The following is a 21792-nucleotide window of genomic DNA, read 5'->3' as shown; positions in this document are numbered from 1 at the left end:
CCGATCTCCATTCCAGTTTTGGTCGGTTGAAATAACCGCGAGAATAGTCGTTGGCTATTGCGTGACTAACCAGACGAGCCGGAAATTTCGATCATATGACAGTGCAAGTGAAGGTACTTGGATTACCTTGCCCAAGCTTGTTACAAAGCCGTTCTTCTACGTCTTTCTCTTCTTGTCATTGGGAAGAAAGCGCCGGTAACTCCCGTTAGGTTCGCGTTAGGTGTTTGAAAAACACGTTCGTGCGCGAACCAAATGAATTATTTATACGATCGTTACTGGCCGTAATAAGTTACCTTAATAGACACGCCACATTTCCATCGACAATTCGTACGTGAGATCGAGAGAAAAGATCGTTGTCTCGAGCGAGCTCGTTATTACGAAAATGTAATTAGGCAGTAGGAGGAAACACAGGGATAGTTGATGTTCTTCGAGAGAATCCACGGTATGGATAACCCCGTATCATCGATATTTTATACCTAATATACTAATTTTTGTCTGTCATTGTTTCTCTTTCTTCGCTATACATATCCGATATATCTGTTTGAGTTCCAAGCAGCGCGATCGCGCTGTTTCGATTTTGTGTGGAAAAGTCCCAGTACATTTGAACGCTACGGACGACTGATGGTATTTTGTATTTCATTGTTATCTTCTCAATAATTATTATTGAACAAAACTAGAAATATTTATAAACTAATAGTACGTATATATAATAATATATATGTATTTCATAAAATAACAAATATGACGAACGCTATTGCACCGCTTGATTCTCTTCGTAATCGATTAAGACAATCGCTATCGCGCTGTTCGGGATTTTTCGATCCTGTTTTTTCAATGACCCTGGGACTCAAACGGATATACAGCTACGTATTTGTTGCGTGCTCGGAATTAAACATTGATTGAATAAGAACGACCAAACTTTTCAATGTGAAATATTTTTTTATTTATCTTACGTATGAAAAAGTATTATGTATTTAATTATTGGAAAGAAATTAACGTATCGGATTCTCTTTTACGTGTTTTCCGTTATTTACATTGCTTTCTCGTCAAATTATTCAACGAGCTGCTCGTGCACTCTGGAATAAATTATGCCGATCATATCGCTCATTTTAGATGGCCTATCGAGCGATTTATGTTCGATTCTGTGTTTGATTGCTGGAAAATGATTTGTAAACGGTTAATTGATTCGACAGTTTGGTATATTCGAGTCAGAGCGATTTCCTCTATCGGAGCTATATCTAAAAATTAATTTCAAATATGTAATTACGGACATTCTAAACACGACACGTGTATCATTTCGTTATACAGTTACGTAAATGCAAAATTACAATTTCCTGCGATTTCGAGTAAATATTAGCTTAATGGGATTTTGCGTTAAATTCTTGGAGAAAAATATGTAAATCATTTTTATGTGGACGCATCTTTTTCTGGGAACCCTGTAAACTGTAAATTGTTGCTTTAATGGTAACGAATAGTTGATGACATTCGTGTGGATATAACGTCCGTCTGAGATGATATTTCGCATCGAAATTTTCGCACATGTGTATATCAGAACTTTTCGTAGAAATTATACTTATCGCTATTATCTCAAACTATATTAAGTTGAAGATCTCGCGATTAAACTAAAGGACGTCTGTATGTTGATTGACGTGACATTTTTCCATTTTTGTATTCATGTATATAGGGTATCTGAAAAATGAGATTTTAGGAAAAATATTCCGTAATAAAAGTTAATTCATAAATAATGAAATATATATTGCAACTTTTGATCGAAGTAAACGCATCGTTCAAATCAATAAAATTGGGAAGTCATTGAGGAGAGAATATAATAGAGTTCGTGAAATTCGTACAATTTCAGGATGTAATGTTTAATAAAATTGATGCAAGAAGATAATGAAATGATTAATTATAAATTATTTATCAGTAGCCAAACGTCTATGGGAAAAACCAAGCCGGATTGGGAAAATAACAAGCATATTAAGACAATATAGAGATATCTAATTTGGACCGGAAGTGTATCGACAAATATTTTCTATTACGTGAAACAAAATAGTGGCTGCGGTACCTCTACAATTTGATTTGTTCGTACTTGTGTTATACTTATATCAGCACGGTCTCTGGTGATTTGGAACCTATCTAAAATTTAAAACTGTAGTTCCTATGTGTCTCCAACTGTACCAAAAACCATTGTTGTTCACTTTGCGAGTATGCACTAAACTGAGACAAAGCATTCGGCTAGTACAGTTTCGCTGCCGAAAATAAAGATCCATGTGCCTTGCACTACTAGAGACCTTATATTAGAGTACGATGATACATGCGTATTATTCAATCCAAAGTAGTCAATAGTAACCTCGTAGTTGATGCGATTATAAATAAACAAATAGGAAAAAGAAAATAGAGATAGCATGTAACCAAGGAATTATTAGGTACGACTTAAAGGCAGAGGCTGCGGGTGAAAATTGACGCGTATGCAAAAACATGAACAGTGTCGACATACAAAAACGAGTGTTAGTAACAATTTTTGTTACTCCTGAGCGAAACAACTGAAAACTTTCGTATATATACAAAAATATAGAACGTTGAATTGTTAACGTGAAATTATTACTAAATACTCCGAGGAAGAAAAATACTAGCTTAGATAATAACGAATTATATATATAGATTATAGATAATATAGTAATTGGAATACGAACATGATGGATAGAACAAAAATCTCTTTTTAGACTTTTAAAGAAGATGATATTCCTTTTGAGCTCTTTTTTGGAAACATCTCTATCCAGATTATAAAGAAGAAATCTTTTCTGCTTTCTTTAGAGAAAATTTCTTTTCTGTATTTCTACGAATATTTCCTAGATGTTAGATAAAAGTTTTTGTTACGACGTTCGATTTTGTAATATAAAATAAAACTCCTTCCTGCAAATTGTATATAAAAAAAATCTATTCGCACGTCAGATTCCGTGAACTATTTGTGGGAACTTTAGATTTAGTACAGAAGTTGTATATACGCAATTGGATAGGTAATGGGCGAGGATTACGTTTCGATAGCGTTGTCAGTTCCGATTACGTACACAGCAAAACAACAGTGGTATAATTTCGCTGTTACTCTTTGACCGATGACAATGTTCCGTTTAGCGAAGAGTCGATATCACGAAACGGCACACCATTAATCCAGTTGGATTAATATATTTTTGAAAACGAATTGATAGTAGAAATGTTTTTGCATGATATAATTCGGAACGATATTTAGAACGAAATAAGCGACTTTGAAATAATCTTCCTCCGATGCTTCATAAACAAAATATGGAGTAAACGAAAAAGAGCGAGATTTTTTTACATTTCGTTTTATACCTTAAGAATTATTTTTCGTACATGCAAAAGTTTCAGTAGGATGTTGTAGCTAATGAAGTTATTTGTAAAACGAGATAAAGTCGTTCCATTTTCACAGCAGGCAGTCAGACCGTTTCTTAATCATACGTGCGAAAACTGTAATTGATGGAAAAAATCGCAAACTTTGTAAACGTATTTCTATCCCTATGGGTGTTTAATTGATATAAAAAAATTAACATATAATACAAGTAATAAACTGTGAAACGACGCCTGTTTCATCTCTTAATGTTTAATAGTTCAGCGTTCGCGACTTTTTGAAAAAAAATCTATCTTTGAGCCAATCAGTTCTATTGTTGCTGAAAACATGTTTTATTTTTAAATTACGTGGAATGATTAAAAAAATCGGTAAAAACAGGTTCCACAACGGTAGGACGTAAAGTGGGAAAATAATAGCATTTTACAACTAAGCGAAAGTAACCATCAACATGTTTTAGCATCACAAGCGTTTGAATGAAAAGATATTTTCACACTTGCGTATCAAAATCCAGATCTTCCAGATAGCGTACGAGCTCAAGGGATAAAGTAAGATAAGCTCATACACTTTTATTGTAAATTTTAAATTTCCCGTTTTGTAAGTTGACAAATTGATTGTGCGAAAACTAATAGACGGATCGATTTGAAATTTGGTACCTATTTTAAAATGACTAGAACTTGCTTATTTCAGAGCCTCAATATTGAATGATAATTTTAACGTACGGTATAAACTACTTACGAAAAGTGTATTTTGTTCTACTTCTTACTAATTCATAATCTCTCAATCTTATTCACTTTACAGATAATTTCATTAGCTGCAACTTTCCATAGAAATCTTTTCACGTACAATAAATAGTTTTCAAGTTTTATAAAGCGAGATATAAGAGAAGGTAGTGCTTTTTTTCGTTTAATCGATATTTTGCTTATAAAGCACCGGCGGAAAATTGTTTCACAACCGCTTATTTTGTTCTAAATATCGTCCCGAATCATACCACGCAAAACCATTTATACTATCAATTTCTTTCTGAAATCATCTATTTTAGGCTTAATTCGGCTGAACTACATGGGAAGATCGTTACAACAGGTAAGAAGAGATAGATGCATGAATCGTGATTGCGCGCAAATAAATGTGACCAAATTTCTTTTCTTTTCTTCTGGTAAGTCGGCTAACATCGATTTCATTCTGCTGCAATTACAGCTGGCAATAAGTCGAAATATAGGACGACAGCCTTGTGGAGTTTGTTCATGGGTGCCCGACTGTCTCGCGTGGTCTACGCTCCACCGACGACCACACCCGTCTTTAAGCACGTAACTGGATGAAACCTAATTTCTACGAATTCAGAATGGAATTTCATAATTTAGCAAAATCGATAGGAATTCGATGAACTTAAATTCTTTCCGCATCGCTATATCGATTCGTTGCTTTCCTTCCGAATTTTCAGTAAAACTTGGTCCTTCATCCTATATCGTTATTTCAGAGTATCGAATATAATTGATATTTCATTTCTCTCAATTTCGAATATGTTTTGGCATTTACTTAATCCTATATTGGTGTTATAGGATCATAGGGGATACAGTAATTTTAGTTGAATATTTTAATAGGGGAAAGGTTATTCGCTTGCACTTGATTGTTTGCGTTTTTCTTTAACAACATCTTATACTTTCCTAAATGCGACCTGTAATTAAAAAAGGTGTTGATATAGTTAATTCAAGATCTATAAAAATGAAATATTAAAGCGGATTATAAATGACTTAATTACAATCTCCATCTCCGTTTTCAAATGAAGCTTAATGGAAATGGAAAATACCGAAATTTTGATTTTCATATTGTACTTTTTCTATAAGTCTCTAAAAAATTCAATTTTAAATTATCTATTAATTGTTTAACTTACTTGTCCGAGTACACGATCGTTAAATATTTGAGTGGTTTTTATTGCTTGACCAAAATTAATTTGAGTTGTAGCAGAGTTTGAGTTTGAGTTTGAGCAGAGTTGTAATTGTCCCTGATACTATTTCGTTGCATTGATGTCGCGAATTCTTAAAAAACGTGGTAGTTAATTGACTGTTAGTTGTTAGTTATTGTTATTGGTATTATTTTTGATATCTAGCGAATATTCGAAAACGAGATGTAACATGTATATGAGGTTATATATCGATCATTTGAGGATTTGATGTGATCAATTTATAGATAGGCCGAACATGTCGAATTCAAGGGGGGATATGGTTAGAATTATTGATATTCTCTGAAGCGAACTCAGATTAGCCGCGAATCGTAAAATGTTGATATGAAAGATTAAATTTATATGTATATTGCATATTACTCTAAATCGAAACTCTTAGTTTATATATCTTGCATATCCACGAATTTTAAACATGAATATATTTACTTTTCTAGAAATATTTGTGCGCAAAGTAATTAGAAAATTATTTTAAAGCCCTGATAATGTAAAAGATGTAAACAGAGTTTTTAATTGTATCGTCTTAATTACACTACATCGCCACTTTGTTAATTTATCATTAAACAAGTATTTACACGAGTGTTATAATAATTAGAAATATTGGATTACACGTTTAGTTTTTGTATTCCATGCTGTTGAACCGAATTTCATTATTCTCACGATTGTGCGAATAAACTTTATAAGAAGGCATGAATAATGAAATTATAACACCTTTAATAATTATTCGTCGGTTATATGTGTTTATCTGAGTACATAAGCTGTTGTGCCACTTCGAATATTAACGTCTTTTTCTCGTGTCGGTCTGTCTATTGATTTGCCAGCATCAGCACTCTAGAATAACATTTCTTTTCTTGTGGACACTGGGGTGAACGTTCTTTAACCTTTGACTTTTCGCTTTAAGCTTCTCAAAGAAGTCGTTAGCCATCCGACACTTGGCACCTCGACAAGCTCGTCAACCTCGAACACTGAATACCTAGTTATATGAAGAAGTCGCGATTATCTCTCATTTCAAAGAGAAGTAGCCAGATAAGGACGGGTTCATTGGAATTCGATATTATTTAATTCGTAGATATCGTTTATGAGCTTGATACATGATAATCAGCTACGTATGTGTTTAGCGATAAAGAATCTTTGCTTTGCACTTTGTGTATCTCCGTGTGATGTTTTATTTTGAAAATTATTATAGCAGAATAGATAGGTAAAAAGCAAATACGTAATATCTACGAACGCTTTCAATCAATATCCGTTAATATAGAAAAAAAACGCGACTAATATTTTATTGTATGAAAGGTTCATGAAATTCAATCCAGTATCGGTGGTATTGATATTGATCATCAAACAAATGATGTGACTGTTTGACGCGCATCACAAACTAGAGATTGCCGAGAATATCGATAAACTCGTTTAAAAGATGCATTTCGTTACGCACCACTTATTCTCGACAAATTGAATATTGTTTGCAAATGCGATTAATCGCAATATAATTAATTCATAAATAACAATTTGAACAATGTAAAGGCGCGTCGCGATATATTGTTTGGCGATTATCTTTTTCCTTAGAAAAGAAGAATTTATCATCGTTCATTATTTTATCTTTGATGAAGTACGATAGATTCTACATATAATCTTCGTACAGCCACAGAATTCAAAACTGAAACTTTTAGTCTTTATGTGCTTTTAGTCATGTTTATAATTCCTGTGTTTCGATATCCGAAATACGTTGCTTTGATTATCAACTAATTTTATGACCTCGTTATATCGTGGTCTATATATATAATATATGTATACTCCGATGATCTCTACACGCGTTTGTCATGTCTCGATAACGATGACGGAAGTAGGAACTTACGCTTCCTGGAGTGAAAACGCATCGCTTCAACGACTACGATCAAATCTCCGAATTGAACTCATCTGTAGAAAATTACGTAAATGATTTATAGGAAACGGTCGCTCTGTTTGAAAAAAGAATGCAAACTGTTTATAATTGAACCTTCGACTTTTGTTTCTGCCTACGTTTTGAACAGCTTTATTTTTACGTTCGCCTCCATTGTCGATCTATTTATTCACGCATCGCAGCAACGTCCTAATTAGATTTACCTTTGTTTCTTGCAGTTTCTTGCTCGAACAACTGAACGATCAATTATTTCTAAAATGGAGACGTTGCTTCGTTAAATTTCAGTGAAGTTTACATGGATTCACTAGGATAAAATACACGGATTGTCGACTAATATCGATATGGATATGAGAGATAAACTAAAAATCACGAAATTTAAACACAAAAATTTTAGTATTAATTCATATGTAGTATGCAGTGTGCAAAGTACATACTGTAAAGTCAATATGTAATATACCATAGATAACGAATATCCGATTAGCATCGAACATATTGAGCATTGAAATTGTTGTATCACGGTGCCGTGACGTTTTCTGTTCTCTGAATATCTATGGTCGTTTTTTATAGGTCAATTCTTAATTTCTCATTTTCAGTCATACGATTTATATCTAGTGACCTCTTTCCTCGAATACACCTTGTCATCAATCTCTTATGCAGACGCTTACGTATGTTCGTGAATTACTAAACAGATTTCCATGGAACTAATACTGTGGACCCTTAACAACCATTAACAAACAACAATTGTTTTTCCAGTCAATTTATATTATGAAATGATATTTCGATATATGTATATTTCTTTCTCCATTTACGTTTCATGATCTTGTACCTTCTCAACTTGTATTATATTGTAAGATTATCTTAGAAGTCCCTTTTCTCATCTATCTCTCGTATTGTTGAAATAGACAAACATATATATGTCTATGTATATATATAGTCGTGAATAATTAGTGAGACAAGATCGCTAGTTTTAAAGTATAGTTAGTAGAACATAATGGTCGGTTTATGCTATTTTCTTGCTGTAAAAATTCACATTGATTAGTTTAAAATATTTCGAGACTATAAGTCTTCGACTTCTTCATAACCATCAAGTTTTTTCATTACTCCAAGAAAATTTGTTCTCGCGATAAGAACGAATAATAGTGTATAATGAAGTCGCGAGAATGTGATGGATGACTAATTAGTTGTCAGCTCGAGTCATGCAATTCTTTCTTCATGGAATTTCTTTCCTTGAATCAGATGTAGACGAGCTTTATAGTACTTAGAGATGAAAGACCATTTTTCTTTTGTTAATAAGTGCGCGCTCCTTCTCTTTAACGACAATACTTCATTCGTCTAAATGGTAACAATCTTTTTCAGTTTCAATGAGTTCGGTTTTTTTTAACATACATAATGTACCGAGCTTCTTCCTCCCGTGACGCAACTTAACATTTTCTTTAAACGCAAGTTTCGCTGACTTTCCCCAGTAATGGGAAATATTCTTTTTGCTGATATTCTTGCGCAACCCTCATTTATTATCCGGTGTAATTAATCTGTCTAGAACTGGATTGGTTTCGAGGAGATGGACTGGAGATGGATCGAATTCTTATTCGATCGACTTAATTCTTCTGCGACAATTTCTGCGACCAGGAAAATAGCATAAATCATTTTATGAGATTAATCTAATCGGGGGGCTGAAGATCTAGAATTCGAGATAATTATAGACAAAAGCCAGACAATCGTAACAAAGTTTTACAAAAATATTGATAAATTTTTTTAAACTAATAGTTTCGTACAAAGGCTTTATCGTAATAGACCGTGGTAGTTAGGGTGGGTTAGGAATTGAAACGGCATCTTGTGTCGTAAGATTTGTAATATAAATATTGAGGCATACAGATTATTTTTAAACGAACTGTATAATTTTTTCACGATTTTGTGGTAAAGTTAATCGTTCGTGCATGCGTAACGAATATGGAGAGAAACGTTGCACGTTCTTTTAACTCTACCAAGGCATTAAATTTCCTTAGCATTCAAATGAAAATACCGAGGCCCGTATGAAAATCAGCATTTTTTCCTTGCTTACATATTCATAAACGGACCCATTCGAGACAGTTTGTTTTAATATTTGTTCATTACCTTCCTTTTGAAGCATGCATCAACGCTTCCTAATTACATTTATTCCTAGGTTAGGCTTGAAGCAACCGCACGATAGGTCTTCAAAACGAATGCGTCGGCTGCGATTATTTTACATTCAAAAAGTATTTATTATTATTTCTTCTTTATTGGAAGCATTTAAGAGGAGCTTTCTTTTAAAAGCGAAATAATGAAATAAAATGATGAAATGATATTTGATTTAGATATTACAAATGGTTTTTAAATGAGAAATTTTATGACTGACTGACTAGTTCCATCTTCCAGTAGTGGTAAGTTGACGTAATTGCGAAGTGATATTTCCGGGTATGATTAAATCTAGTTAGAATTGATATATACATACATAGAAATGATATTGTAAATTAAAAGATGACGCATGATTAATCATCTATCAGTTTTATATAACGACCAAATCTGTTGCAGTTAGAAAAATAAACGTTTGACATGTTCTTTGTTAGGTTATTTCGTTGTTTATATTTATAAAAAGAGGGGTATGAAGAGAAATGGCGAATATTACATTATTTATATTTTGCTGTTTAATTGAAACATCAAATAAACATTTCATTATTTTTAGCTATATTTACTACTAAGACCATACCATGGATTTGTATAATATCACGGTAATGAACTTGTGCGAAATTTTTTAAGTTGTGACAAAATTATAGGAATGGCTACTGATAAGTAGTAGAACCCATGCGTGGCCGGACTTTACAAATTTCTGTCTAACTTTCGTGAACAGTTTGAAACTGTTTCATTGTGATTGGTGGGTATCAGTGAAGTAAAATATCTCTCTCTTTCTCTCCCTCTTCCTCTCCCTCTCTACCTCCAACTTTCACACACACATACACACACTCATGCACGCACATACCAAGAGAAAATAACAAAAGTCGGATAAGTGAGGCAATTAAGAAAATTTCATTTCGCGAGAGGAATGCGAAGGTTAAGTCTCGCTAAACGTCACGGAATTAAACAAAGGTTTCATATTACTGAGACGTTTATTAAATTTTTGAAACAATTTTTTCGTGTTGTTTATTAAGAATTTTAACAAGGAAAATACTTCATTGTTGAAGAGTTACACGTAATACTCCTACGACAATTGCCATTCTTGATTTTTTCTATCTTGAGTAAGAGGAGCATAGATCTTTGTTATTATATTTGCTATAATATTTACCATTGTTACGATTAGTAAATTAATAAAAATATTTAAATAGCATATGTAAATTAAATATATACAAAAATCAAAGATACGTGGTTAAACGAACGCTGTATCATTCGAAGTATTCAGTTCACGCAATACACACACCACAAAAGTATTCAAGGCTAAAGGATGAGCAAATCGATCTTCTGCTTCTTTTGCGCCCGCTAAAAAGCAAAAATACCGATCTTGATATCACTAACAGATAACCAATGTACGAACACCGTGTCGATTAAAAAATAGTGAAAAGGATAGAATATGAAACACAAAAAGAATTGACACTTTTTCAACTCCGTATCGGATAACTACAAATGTGAATATCACAAAACGGGTCAATCACAAATCTACTTACTCAATACGTAAAAATAACCTCACAAGTAGAATAGGTACGTGATATTGTCACTGGTTTAATATAAAAGCGCAAACGGTATGTTTCTGAGACGTGGTTTTGTGAAGTACGAGAACCGACGAGTGCTGCTTGTTGGTAAGGTCGTGCAAGCTCTGTGCCACGTGCCATTATCAAAAGTTCACCCCTCTTCTCTGTTTTATCGGCTGCAGCTACAAGTTCGCCACACATGCGATAATTTTATAGAGCGTTCGCGAATTTTGGACAGGTGGCGACAAAAATCTGTCGACTTGTATAGAGCTTTTGGAAAACAGCTAGTGCTGGAAAAATCGCAGCTTAAAATAATTATACACTTTATCGACGAGATTCTTGTTGGTCCTCGAACACGTATCCGCTGCTATTCCATCTTTAATTGGACTCTCTGGGCTCGTTTGTCTGTTCTTCTTGACGGAAATCCAGCCGACTCGTAGAATTTAATTTCAACAAATTTATTCAGTTACGTGACTCAATTTTTAAAGTTGCCTTTAATAGCTCCTTTTTTTATTCTTTCTAAGAGGGAACCTGATAAGACCAACTTTTGTATCAAGTGGATAGACCTATTGACCTATATTTCGAATAATTTTTGGTCCTTATGGATACCGATCCTCTCGTTTATATTTATTTATATTTAATTCTATCATTTTGATAAACCAGTTAGCATGTTTTCTTGGTACTCGTTATTATTCGCATTACTCGTATTACTCGTCGATACAAATTTCACGAGTTCGAATTCATCAAGATTCTAAGAAAACTTGTTGAAAAAATGTAATAAATTTATTAAGAGACTCACAGGAATATTCATGTAAATTTATTATATATAGAGTAGAGAAAAAGTAAGATAAACTTAATAACAAATGAATTAATAGAAATGTAAATATTTCAATATATTTAACATTTTTTTTCAACCATTTTTCTTTTCAAACCCTGCTCTCAACAATTATTCAATATCTTCCAAAGGCTTCTACGAGTATAAATCGTTGCAAATTCAACATTTCATTAAAACAGCTCGCATGGACGTATAATGATTAATCGATTTCTCTTGCAAGTCGACTACCTGAAATTCCATGTAGTGGGCATATAGGAACTAAACGCGACCACATCGTCGCCAGCAACATTTCGGCTAATAGCTTTCGGCTGTATAAGTTGTAAGCTACGTGATATTTCTAGTTAGAAGGTTATATGGATTCTGAATTTGATCGATGATTAATTTAACCAAGTCATGTTATCATTTGCTATTGTTTATGATCTAGTCCTAAAAAATCTAGTTTTAAAGCCCATTGGTTTCGTTAAATGTTAATCCCAGGAAAAGTAAGTTCTCTTATTCATTTAAGAGTTATGTTTATTTTATAACGTAGAACTTGTGTAAAATATAGCATTGTCTGTCATTTGTAGAATACGAAATTCTTTTATATATTTGCAATAGTATTAAAATAAGATTTTCTCAGGTTAATGATTTAGTTACTCGTATCATTTATCACAGTTATTTTATGAGAGATAACTATTAAAATATGGTTTTTTTTGTTACATGAAGAATTATTTTAGTATTCGGTTAATCACTGTAGAAAGTTTATTTCTGCAATTTCCTTGTGCACTTCCATGAACTGCGAATGTTGCAGGATAGGTGTGATTAGGTACTGCCTCCATAAAAAGTAGATCATATAGAACTTGTAAGATTTGGTTTCAAGCAATTTAATATTATTTTGACTTATAATGCAGTGTTTGTCACATACTGTTGTAAAATAATTACATTTTCAATTATTCGAATAGTATCAATGAGGTTCGATTTTCTTTGTCAAGAATAATTATCTTTAAAAAATATTTTCTATTCGTGTTATTTGGACACCTTTCCATATCATACAAACACAATATTTTTCCATCCCTTAAACTGTAAAAAAGAACATTTTTGAAATGATATTTCAAACTACCTCGTAATCTTGCAAACGTAAAGTAAATAAGAAATGTGAACAGGAATAAAAATAGTTCTACACAGAGTAATATAAAAATCCCTTTAAAACTAACTGGTCTGAAATACAGTTAAGATACACGGTTTTATTTATTTTATTACTTATTATATTTTATTTATTTATTACACATGGAATACAAGTTGATAGGATCCGTTAAAAACGATAGACTAACGATAAAGTAATGTATCTCAGAGAACACGTGATATTTAAACAAAAGTGATCTTACCATGTGTTTAATCATTTTTTTTGGTGTAAATATGCGGGGCTGCATCCACGCAGACACGTTCCTGTAGTCGACTCACAGAGACTGCGTGGCGTTCCGCGCAGGGCCGTCAAGTCCCGCTGTTATAAAAGGAATCGCTGGCACCTCGAATACGCCAGTTGTACGTTGAATCAGGTAACTCACGTTCGCGAAGGTGAGGGTGGTCGCGTTTTCCCGTCAGGTGAGTCCTGCACACTGTACAACGAGTTTAAATCTTTACAGGAGGGCGGCCAGCGAACGCCTTTTTCTCACGAATCCCGTACGCTACGCATAGTCCAAAGGAGAAAATAGTTACGACATCGTGACACGCGAGGCGGGCTTACTTTCTACGTAGTGAACCGTTCTTTCGAAAATTATATGAAAATGAAAGGAGAAATACTTGTTTCTAAAACAGATTTCAGATATTATTGGTATGGTTCGTAGAAAGGAAATTTGTTTATTAGAAAGGATTTTAAACATTTTTGGGCAGTTCTTCGCTCTTTTATTTAAGAGTTTTATTTGAAGCGTTTTTTTCTTTCACACAAAATTTGATATCATTAGAATATTTTTTAATTTTAATAGAATGGGATCGATTAATTTATTTCATGACAAATGATATTGGGAATAATGGAATAGCTCTTTTGCTATGAAAATAAAGTGTAGTAGCGAGAAGAAATCTTCTAAAAAGGTTGCAGAAATTATAAGCCATTTCTTTTTAGCTTTAGCTCTGAGCGAAGAACACAATTTCACTCGCTTGAAAAGTTTTGTGAAGTTACTAGTGGGGGTATTCTTCTCTATAAAATTTGGCGAAATCAGGAGAAAAATTTAAAGGATATTCGTACTATCATTGAGCAAGGTATTATATTTATTTAAAGAACGAAAATACGAATTTTACAGACTCCTATCTCGAAATCATAATACCTTTTAAAAAAGAATCGTTTTTAACATAAATATTTGAGTAATAAATTTCCTATAACCTTGTAATACTTTTTACGTTGCTTTTCTAACTTACTTTTATTCGACATATATCTTTTCGAGACGTAGAAACAACCGTTTCTGTCGTATCTTTTAATTCAGATTATTGTCCAGAATTTTTAATTCGGATTTTTATTACATTTTTTAAATTAAAAATTACGCAACTTTATATTCATTTATCACTCTAAAATAAAAATTTAATCGTAAGAAATTTCCCGAACAACATGCTATACTGTATATTTGATGAAAAATGTCACCAAAAATCGATCATAGTAACCAACTATAAATAGAAGCATAAAATATGAATAAAACATTCTTTCCACTAAAAAGCTTTTAAAACATCCTTTGTAAGAAAATATCTCCAAACACGTTTCCCGAATCCGCATTTCCTCCAAATCGACACTTGAAAACGAAACTCTCTTCTTTCTTCGCTTCGAACGAAGATCTTCATTCCTTTTTTCCATTGAGCCCTATGGACTATTGAGAAACGCGCGTTTACAGTTGCGGAGAAAAGAATCGATAATGATCGCGTCTAATTCAATAAGCAAATGGTCGATTGCTGCGATCACAGCCGAGAATTAATGCAATCAGAAGCAATTTTGCGCGCAATTCCGTTCCCGCTCTCGCGATTTTGTCTTCGGTGGAAGGGTGGAATTGAGGACAAACGAGACAAGGGAACAAACCGAGTTCAAGGGGAAGGGGCGAAACTCGGATTCCCGGGGAAAAACAGACACAAATGCCGGTGTAAGTTGTTGGTCCTTCCGTATAGGGGTTGATAAACAAAGTAGAATAGTGGAAGAGTTCGACTTTGTGGAGTAAACGCGGCTATCCTTGTACACCTTTTAACAAAAATTCCGATAAAATCTCTATTTAGGTTCTCGTCGTAAAGTGATCCGAGTGTTTTGTGGTGGTCGATGATGGAACATTCGTTGAACCGCATGTCAAATACTCGTTTCTGTTGATCGCGATAAATTTTATTTTATTTCTACCTTGTATTCGACGAGATCGGATATATTTTATTTTTTCGTATAATTTATATTTTACTATCAAACATACGATAAAATAGGTAAAAGTGTTATTTAGAAAAAAGCAAGGATATAAAACTGTGTATACCGATAAGACGACATTGCGAGTGAAAAGTAAATATACAGTCTAATCGAATAACATGTAAAAGCGGGTATGACGTGATTCCTTGTGTAGAAATAAGGAAAAGATATAGAACCAAATTTTTTCATTTTTGACATAGTTTCTGAAAAAATCAAGTTTAAAAATTTATCAAATATACTTGAATGTAATTAATTCTGGACTGGACAGAACTAAATAATCGACAAGAGGTGATTCTACGTGTGAAAGCAAGTCGAAGATGAAGAATAAAATATTTTCACAAAAAATATTTTGTTTCCGAGAAAAATAGATTTGAAAATTTATCATACGCGTGTGCTAAGCCAATTCTTAATTAAACGTGTTCAAACTCTATTTTCTTGGAGTCTTAAACAGAAAAATGTTATTTTACATTTTCCACTTATTTTCACACGTACAATTAACTTCTTGCCTATTATTTAATCTGCTCAGTCCGCCATTAGCCACGTGCAAGTATAGTTGATAAATTTTCAAACTGGGTATTCTCGAAAACTAACCCAAGAATGAAAAAACTTTATTCTATATCTTTTCCTTATTTTTTCACAAGGAATTACGTCGTGCTGACTTTTACGCGTTATTTGGTTAGGCCTTGTATAAGATTTTTTTTAACTCTATATAAGCGGTTATTTTAAAAAGGTGCAAGTCGCTTTCAAGCAATATGTAGTTTGCTGCGCTAACACGGATAAAAGTCATACTTCCGGACTAAAAATATGAGATCTTGGCTGACCTTGTTTTCGCTTTTTAGAGTGGAGTGGTGTCATAGGATCTGACGATCGACCTGTACCTAATGAAATTTACTACCTCGTATTTCCTTAATGACAACTTACTATCACGCTATGGTTCGTAAATAATGAATTCCTCATGTGAAAGAACACAACATTTCAATTTTTAATACAGTTGTAATTATTTCAAGGTATGTAATTACGAAGAATTCATAAAATAGTTCTACTACAAACACACTTTACAAAAATTTTAACGATGTATCACCGATACCTTTCTATCTTTTTGCAAACAATCTCCTTAAAAACGTCACGAGATTCGATGCAGCAAAGATCTTCCCCTGTAATATAACTTCCGCCGAGACAAAAAGGTCCAGTTACCATTATATCTCTTTCTGAAAGCACATTTCCGCTTATCAAACGTTTTTCTCGTTGCATCTAATTCTTTTCAACCATCTATCAGTCTTACAATTTTCGTTTTTAGTCCTTATACGACATTCTGATACGTAACGAACAAATGTTTTCAGTAAATATTTATCGAGAGCAAACTCACGTTCACCGCATGTACGCCGGCTCGGTGCAGAAGAAATGTCCTAAACCCCTACGTGTAACATAAAGAGAAACGATACCACGGAAGGTGAAATGTAGAGCAATCTTCGTGGCTCGTGTTGTGGAGGAAAACGATACTTCTAGTCACATCTGGAAATGCGTTGTACAGCTTCGCGTTTCGAACAGATTCTGTCTTTCGATTCTCTCACTCCACCTCATTACAGAGCTCCATCTCTACAATTCGAATTAAGAGCTTTTTTACTCAGTGGAATCGAAATGAGATTGTTGTATTAGTTCGTTAGATATTCGAATTGTACCATGTGGATGAATATAATCTACGTATGTATATTGCACGCGAACTTTTTCAATTAAAAATGATCACCATTGTAAATTATGGTAGTACAAAGCGAGATATTGGGAAAATATGGAACCATGCATCGTCGATTTGACGAGTAGGCTTATGTGGCACTTGTTACTTATTAGTTGATAAGTGGCAGGTCTCTAAAACGGGAATGGCATAGTTGGTCGAATGACGAAGGATTTAATTTAAAATATATCTAACTGTTGCTGGGCGATATTATTTACGCTCAGACATTATGATTGGTTATCAATCTTGAATTATGTCAGGATACAGATTTTCTCGTTGTCGGATTAGCCTCATAGAGCTGATTTTCCGATGGAATTTCGAGGAATGAAGGCTAATTTAATGACAGATGGAAATTTTTGATTAGTGGAAGAGGTGATGTGCAAATTAAGAGTATAGAGAAACAATGGTACACACCAATACTGATACTTGAAAAACGACAATTTCCAATTGACCTATATTGTTCGTCGTGGTGTCAAGCAGTACGTACGTCAGAATTTTATTTCGCGTCGTCGTCAACTTTAAGGAAACATCGCGTGAGTTATAACCGTGGCTCGCGGTGACACGAGCACGCTTATAGCGAATAACACCGACCAAAATATTTGTGTTTGACATGAAATTGTTACCGGTAATGTTTCCTTCGAAACTTGCCGCTTGATGCATACATCGCTTTGCAAATCAATGTATTTAACAACCAGAACCGTTCGAAAAAAAGCAACACTCGATGAATAGAAACGTAATCATCTCTACAAGCAAGGAATAATTATCTCCACCGCGTGTGTTCGACCGCATAGATTTTATCGTCGCGAGGAATCCAGCCGACCGAATCTCGTTTCGACGAGATGACGCGAAATTTTCCAGGATTTCTGTGCGTTTACGTGTTCGCCAGGCCATGAAACGTACCAGTCCGTGTGTAATGCCGAGAACGAGTATGGTGTACGACATTTTATGTACTTAGTGAAACAGGAGCACGATTATAGGGGTGACTTGAGCGCGAAAAAATAATTAGGAAAGTTCGTAAAAGTATACTTGTGTGACTTTGGCTTCGACCTGCGGCTGTTTTCCGTATTTCGATGTCTTTCGGTCAAAAACGAGATAGCATGATAGATTACGTTTGCTTGTTAATCGTCGACCGAACGATTGACTTTAGATGTGGATTTAGGTACGAAAATTGGGGTTAATCGATTGGAGCAGATGGATCTTGAATTTTGCTAAATCAGCTAGCTCGATTGATCTTCTTAGTCTTTGTTAATGTGGAGAGGGGATTGTTTTCGCATTTTTAGCGTGCATTTATATTTAGTTTTCATATTATTGTAGCATAGAAATTTCTTTCGTGTTCAAAAATGACTACATTTATTATTAGACAGTTGAACTTATAGATGTATTTTGGAGGTTCAGTTGAAAAAGAAAATTGAACGATAGTTTTAATGTAAATAGTTAATCAGATAGTTTGAAAAATAAGATAGTTTGACAGATTGTAGTTTGATATTGTACTTTACTATTAATATAATAAAATTTATTCACACAGCGTATTTATTTTGTATTCATGTTCGAAGACATTAAACTTTCACTGCTGAAACCGTAATACGTAATATATTTTGTGAAATATGTGCCCACGGTATTTATTTAGCCCTGATCGTCTTGTCTTGGAATATACAGGGTGGTTGGTAACTGATGGCACAAGCGGAAAGGGGGTGATTCTACGCGAAAAAAGAAGTCGAAAATATAGAATAAAAATTTTTTTTTAATTTTTCGATCGAGACAACGATCTACAGTGAGATCCGTTATAACGAGACGTAATAAAATGCGCGCGTACCAAGCGAAAATTCAAAGTTGATTTTCTCGAGAACAAAGCCTCAAACGAAAAATTTTTATTCTATATCTTCGACTTCTTTTTTCACGTAGAATCACCCCCTTTCCGCTTGTACCTCCAGTTACCAACCACCCTGTATATTCAGCAGTAAAACAGTTAAAAAAAGAGCGACAATTATCACATACAAATACGACCATCTCAAAGGTAACACAATGTTTCGTTTCTTCCTGGACAATGAAGGCAACGTCTAAGATAATAGGCATAATATATAGAATAGAATTGCGTGCTTCATGCGAAATAACAACAAGCAAATATACCTAGAACTATGTTGTTTTATAAAATAGGTGATTATACTAACAATAAGTTGCATTATTTCAATGGCAAATGATTTTCAAAATCAGAAAAATTGTGTGCCGGATATTTACTAGGCGAATTGTTGTCGACGGTCAATATTTTTGATAAGATGAGTGTTTTCTTTTGTAGTTCAATGGATTATATATACATTTAAAATGGATCTTGTTAGATATTGCAAATTTGAAAATACTTTTTGTCGGTTTGGTGTGGTGCATCTTCTAATTGGATTTCGTGTTGAATGCATTTACATTAAATTGGATTTCGCGGAATCGCAACGATGAACACTGAGATAATCTCTGATCTAATTGAACTCGCTAGGTGATTAGTTTATTAACTTACTATAGTAGGTCCAACGAGATCACTTATTTTTCTCCTTTCATTTTGTTCGCCTTTAGTCTTTGCTGTTACTCTCGCTTCTCTCTTTCAATGGAATTCGTCTAGGATGGTTACAAGATAAATTTATATATATTTTACGATTGTTGGTAGTATTATTCTTTCGATTTGGCTTTTCCTTTCCTTGCTTTTTTCAATTAAAAATTCTACCGCATAATAATTCCTCTGCAATGTCCGTGTCACATTTTATCGCGTTTTTCTATCGGATCGCGAAGCTGATAGCGATAATTCCAAGTCCGCGTAAGACGTTTGATACGTCGTGTTTCATTAAGAGCGGACAGGTTGGATCGATTTTCGATCCTCGACTGCGTACACATACAGCTAGGCGTGTTTTCCATACCCCCAATACTAGTCCCGGTAAAAGATAGGAGAGACCTGACCTGATCGATACACGTGGCTTTGTATAACCGTCCCGGAAATGACGAAGATGTTCCCCGGCATAGCACACCACTTTTGTCCTTGCAGAAAATTACTCTGGGGAATATCGACGACACTCGGTTGGAATGTTATGCTTCGAGCGTTCGTTAACTTTGTGTCATGGTAACCTAGTAAATCTTATCAGTTTCAGGTTACGAAAATGATGAAAATGACGAAGATCGATCTTTAAATTTTGTTTTATCCATGTGTCGGATACATGCTTCGAAACCTACGAACTCGTCGGAACAAATCCACAATTTCCGCCTATCCATTCATAGACTGACAGAAAACTGTTGACACGTTACGAAATGGTTGCGCAATGCGTGCCGTATGAAGCAGCGAAAATTTCTAAAAGAATATATAGAACGCAGTTGCGCGATTCGTGTCTGGCGACGTTAGATGCGCAGTTGTTCGTCGTGTGCAAAGCTCGTATATCAATAGTGATTACGATCCGAGCCAGCGGAAATATCGTTGATTTGTTTTATTTATTCTCGCTACCGTTTTATCAGATGGACGTACAGACTGCTTAACTCAATCTCAAAGCGATCGAGCACAGAAATTTGCGAGTTGGGCAGAATGCTTGGAAAGTTTAACACTACTACATATGTAGAGACTCTCTTTTATTCGAATATCTCTTCATTTTCTAAACTGTTAATTAGTTTCACCTCGTTAATTGATTCCTCAGACATATTACAAAATACTTCCTCGATTGAATTTTGAACGCGATATATTTCGTTCTAATATCTTTGATACGTTTCAAATTCTTGGATGTTTCTTTATTGAAAAATTTGTCACAATATATTAAACATTCTGAGTAATATTACTTCTAGGTTGTATCTGTTACGATTATATATGTTAATTATAAGTTAGTCTCATCTGGAAATTCCAGGTAAGAAAACACGAACGGTTACACAGTTCACCGAATTATGTTCAAAGGGTGTATTTATACCGATAAAGACAGCGTCCTAGATTTATGAACGTGTGCTACGTTATTGAGAATATGTCGCTATTATTGATCATTCCTCATTAAAGTAGCTTTGTTGAGACTTTTTGCATTTTTAATGAATTCTTTCCAACTTCTTATTTTATAGCGTTTTTCTATATTTAGACAGCGAGAAATACAATCGAATCAAAATATTTCTCATGATATACCCGATAGAATTGCTATCTATATTTATTATATATTTATAATATATACATATATTTACTCTTTTACCGAATTTAAAGTGTGCACATACGCCTTAAAGGAGCGCAATTACATTTTCATTCGGATCCTTTTAAAGAAAATTTTTACGATTTTAATAAAGCAAGATGCACATCATAAAATACCCAATAACCAATATATCCTTTATCATCTTTCGTGTACCATATGTCAAACTGTCGGACTTTTACGAATCCACTGATACGTTCATATGATAACGTAGATCCTGATACCATCACGGAAACGATAAAATTATATTTCATAGTTGTAAATTTTTCATTTATTGAAACACACGCGACAATCTTTCATTATAGATTTTTATATTCGGACACCTCTTTCAAAAGTGATAAAAATATGCCAATGAAGGGAATCAATTTTAATGAAACTGTTTTATAAGTCGTTTTATATATTTATGAGAAATTTGAAAATCCAAAAAAATCTCTGTAGATTTCGTTATTTTACATCTGTTTATAAAAATACGAATTTGCATAAATATAGTTTAGTATAGTAATAATATAGTAAATATCCATGTCTAATGGCGTTCCAAATATTTTATTTTACTATCTTCATATGGCATAATGTGATGCGTTTGTCAGCCCGGTTGATATATTGCCATCACCGAATACAAAATTTACCATAAATTTATAATTCATAGGATTTCATGCGTAATATAGTTGAATTTCTTAAAATATCAGCACTAACACTTAGGATCGGTTAATGAGATATAAACCTTTCTTCGTGAA

At 33.7% G+C, this 21792-nt stretch overlaps 1 protein-coding gene and 1 long non-coding RNA gene across 2 annotated transcripts in view; one reads left to right on the top strand and one right to left on the bottom strand.

The window, feature by feature from the left end:
- The window catches only part of igl (IQ calmodulin-binding domain containing protein igloo), an 88235-nt gene that overhangs the window by 13598 nt on the left and 52845 nt on the right, over positions 1–21792 (top strand). The window lies entirely within an intron of this gene.
- Positions 16213–20107, bottom strand: LOC117161313 (uncharacterized). The gene is made up of 3 exons (XR_004464994.2): positions 19378–20107; positions 16512–16741; positions 16213–16353 (listed from the first exon to the last, which is right to left on the bottom strand). It is a non-coding gene; the product is annotated as an uncharacterized LOC117161313 (long non-coding RNA).

Source organism: Bombus vancouverensis, chromosome 6 (genome assembly GCF_051014615.1).
Source record: "Bombus vancouverensis nearcticus chromosome 6, iyBomVanc1_principal, whole genome shotgun sequence".
Taxonomy (NCBI): Eukaryota; Metazoa; Arthropoda; class Insecta; order Hymenoptera; family Apidae; genus Bombus; species Bombus vancouverensis.
Note: the sequence above shows the minus strand (reverse complement) of the source record. Positions and strands in the feature narration are given on the sequence as shown.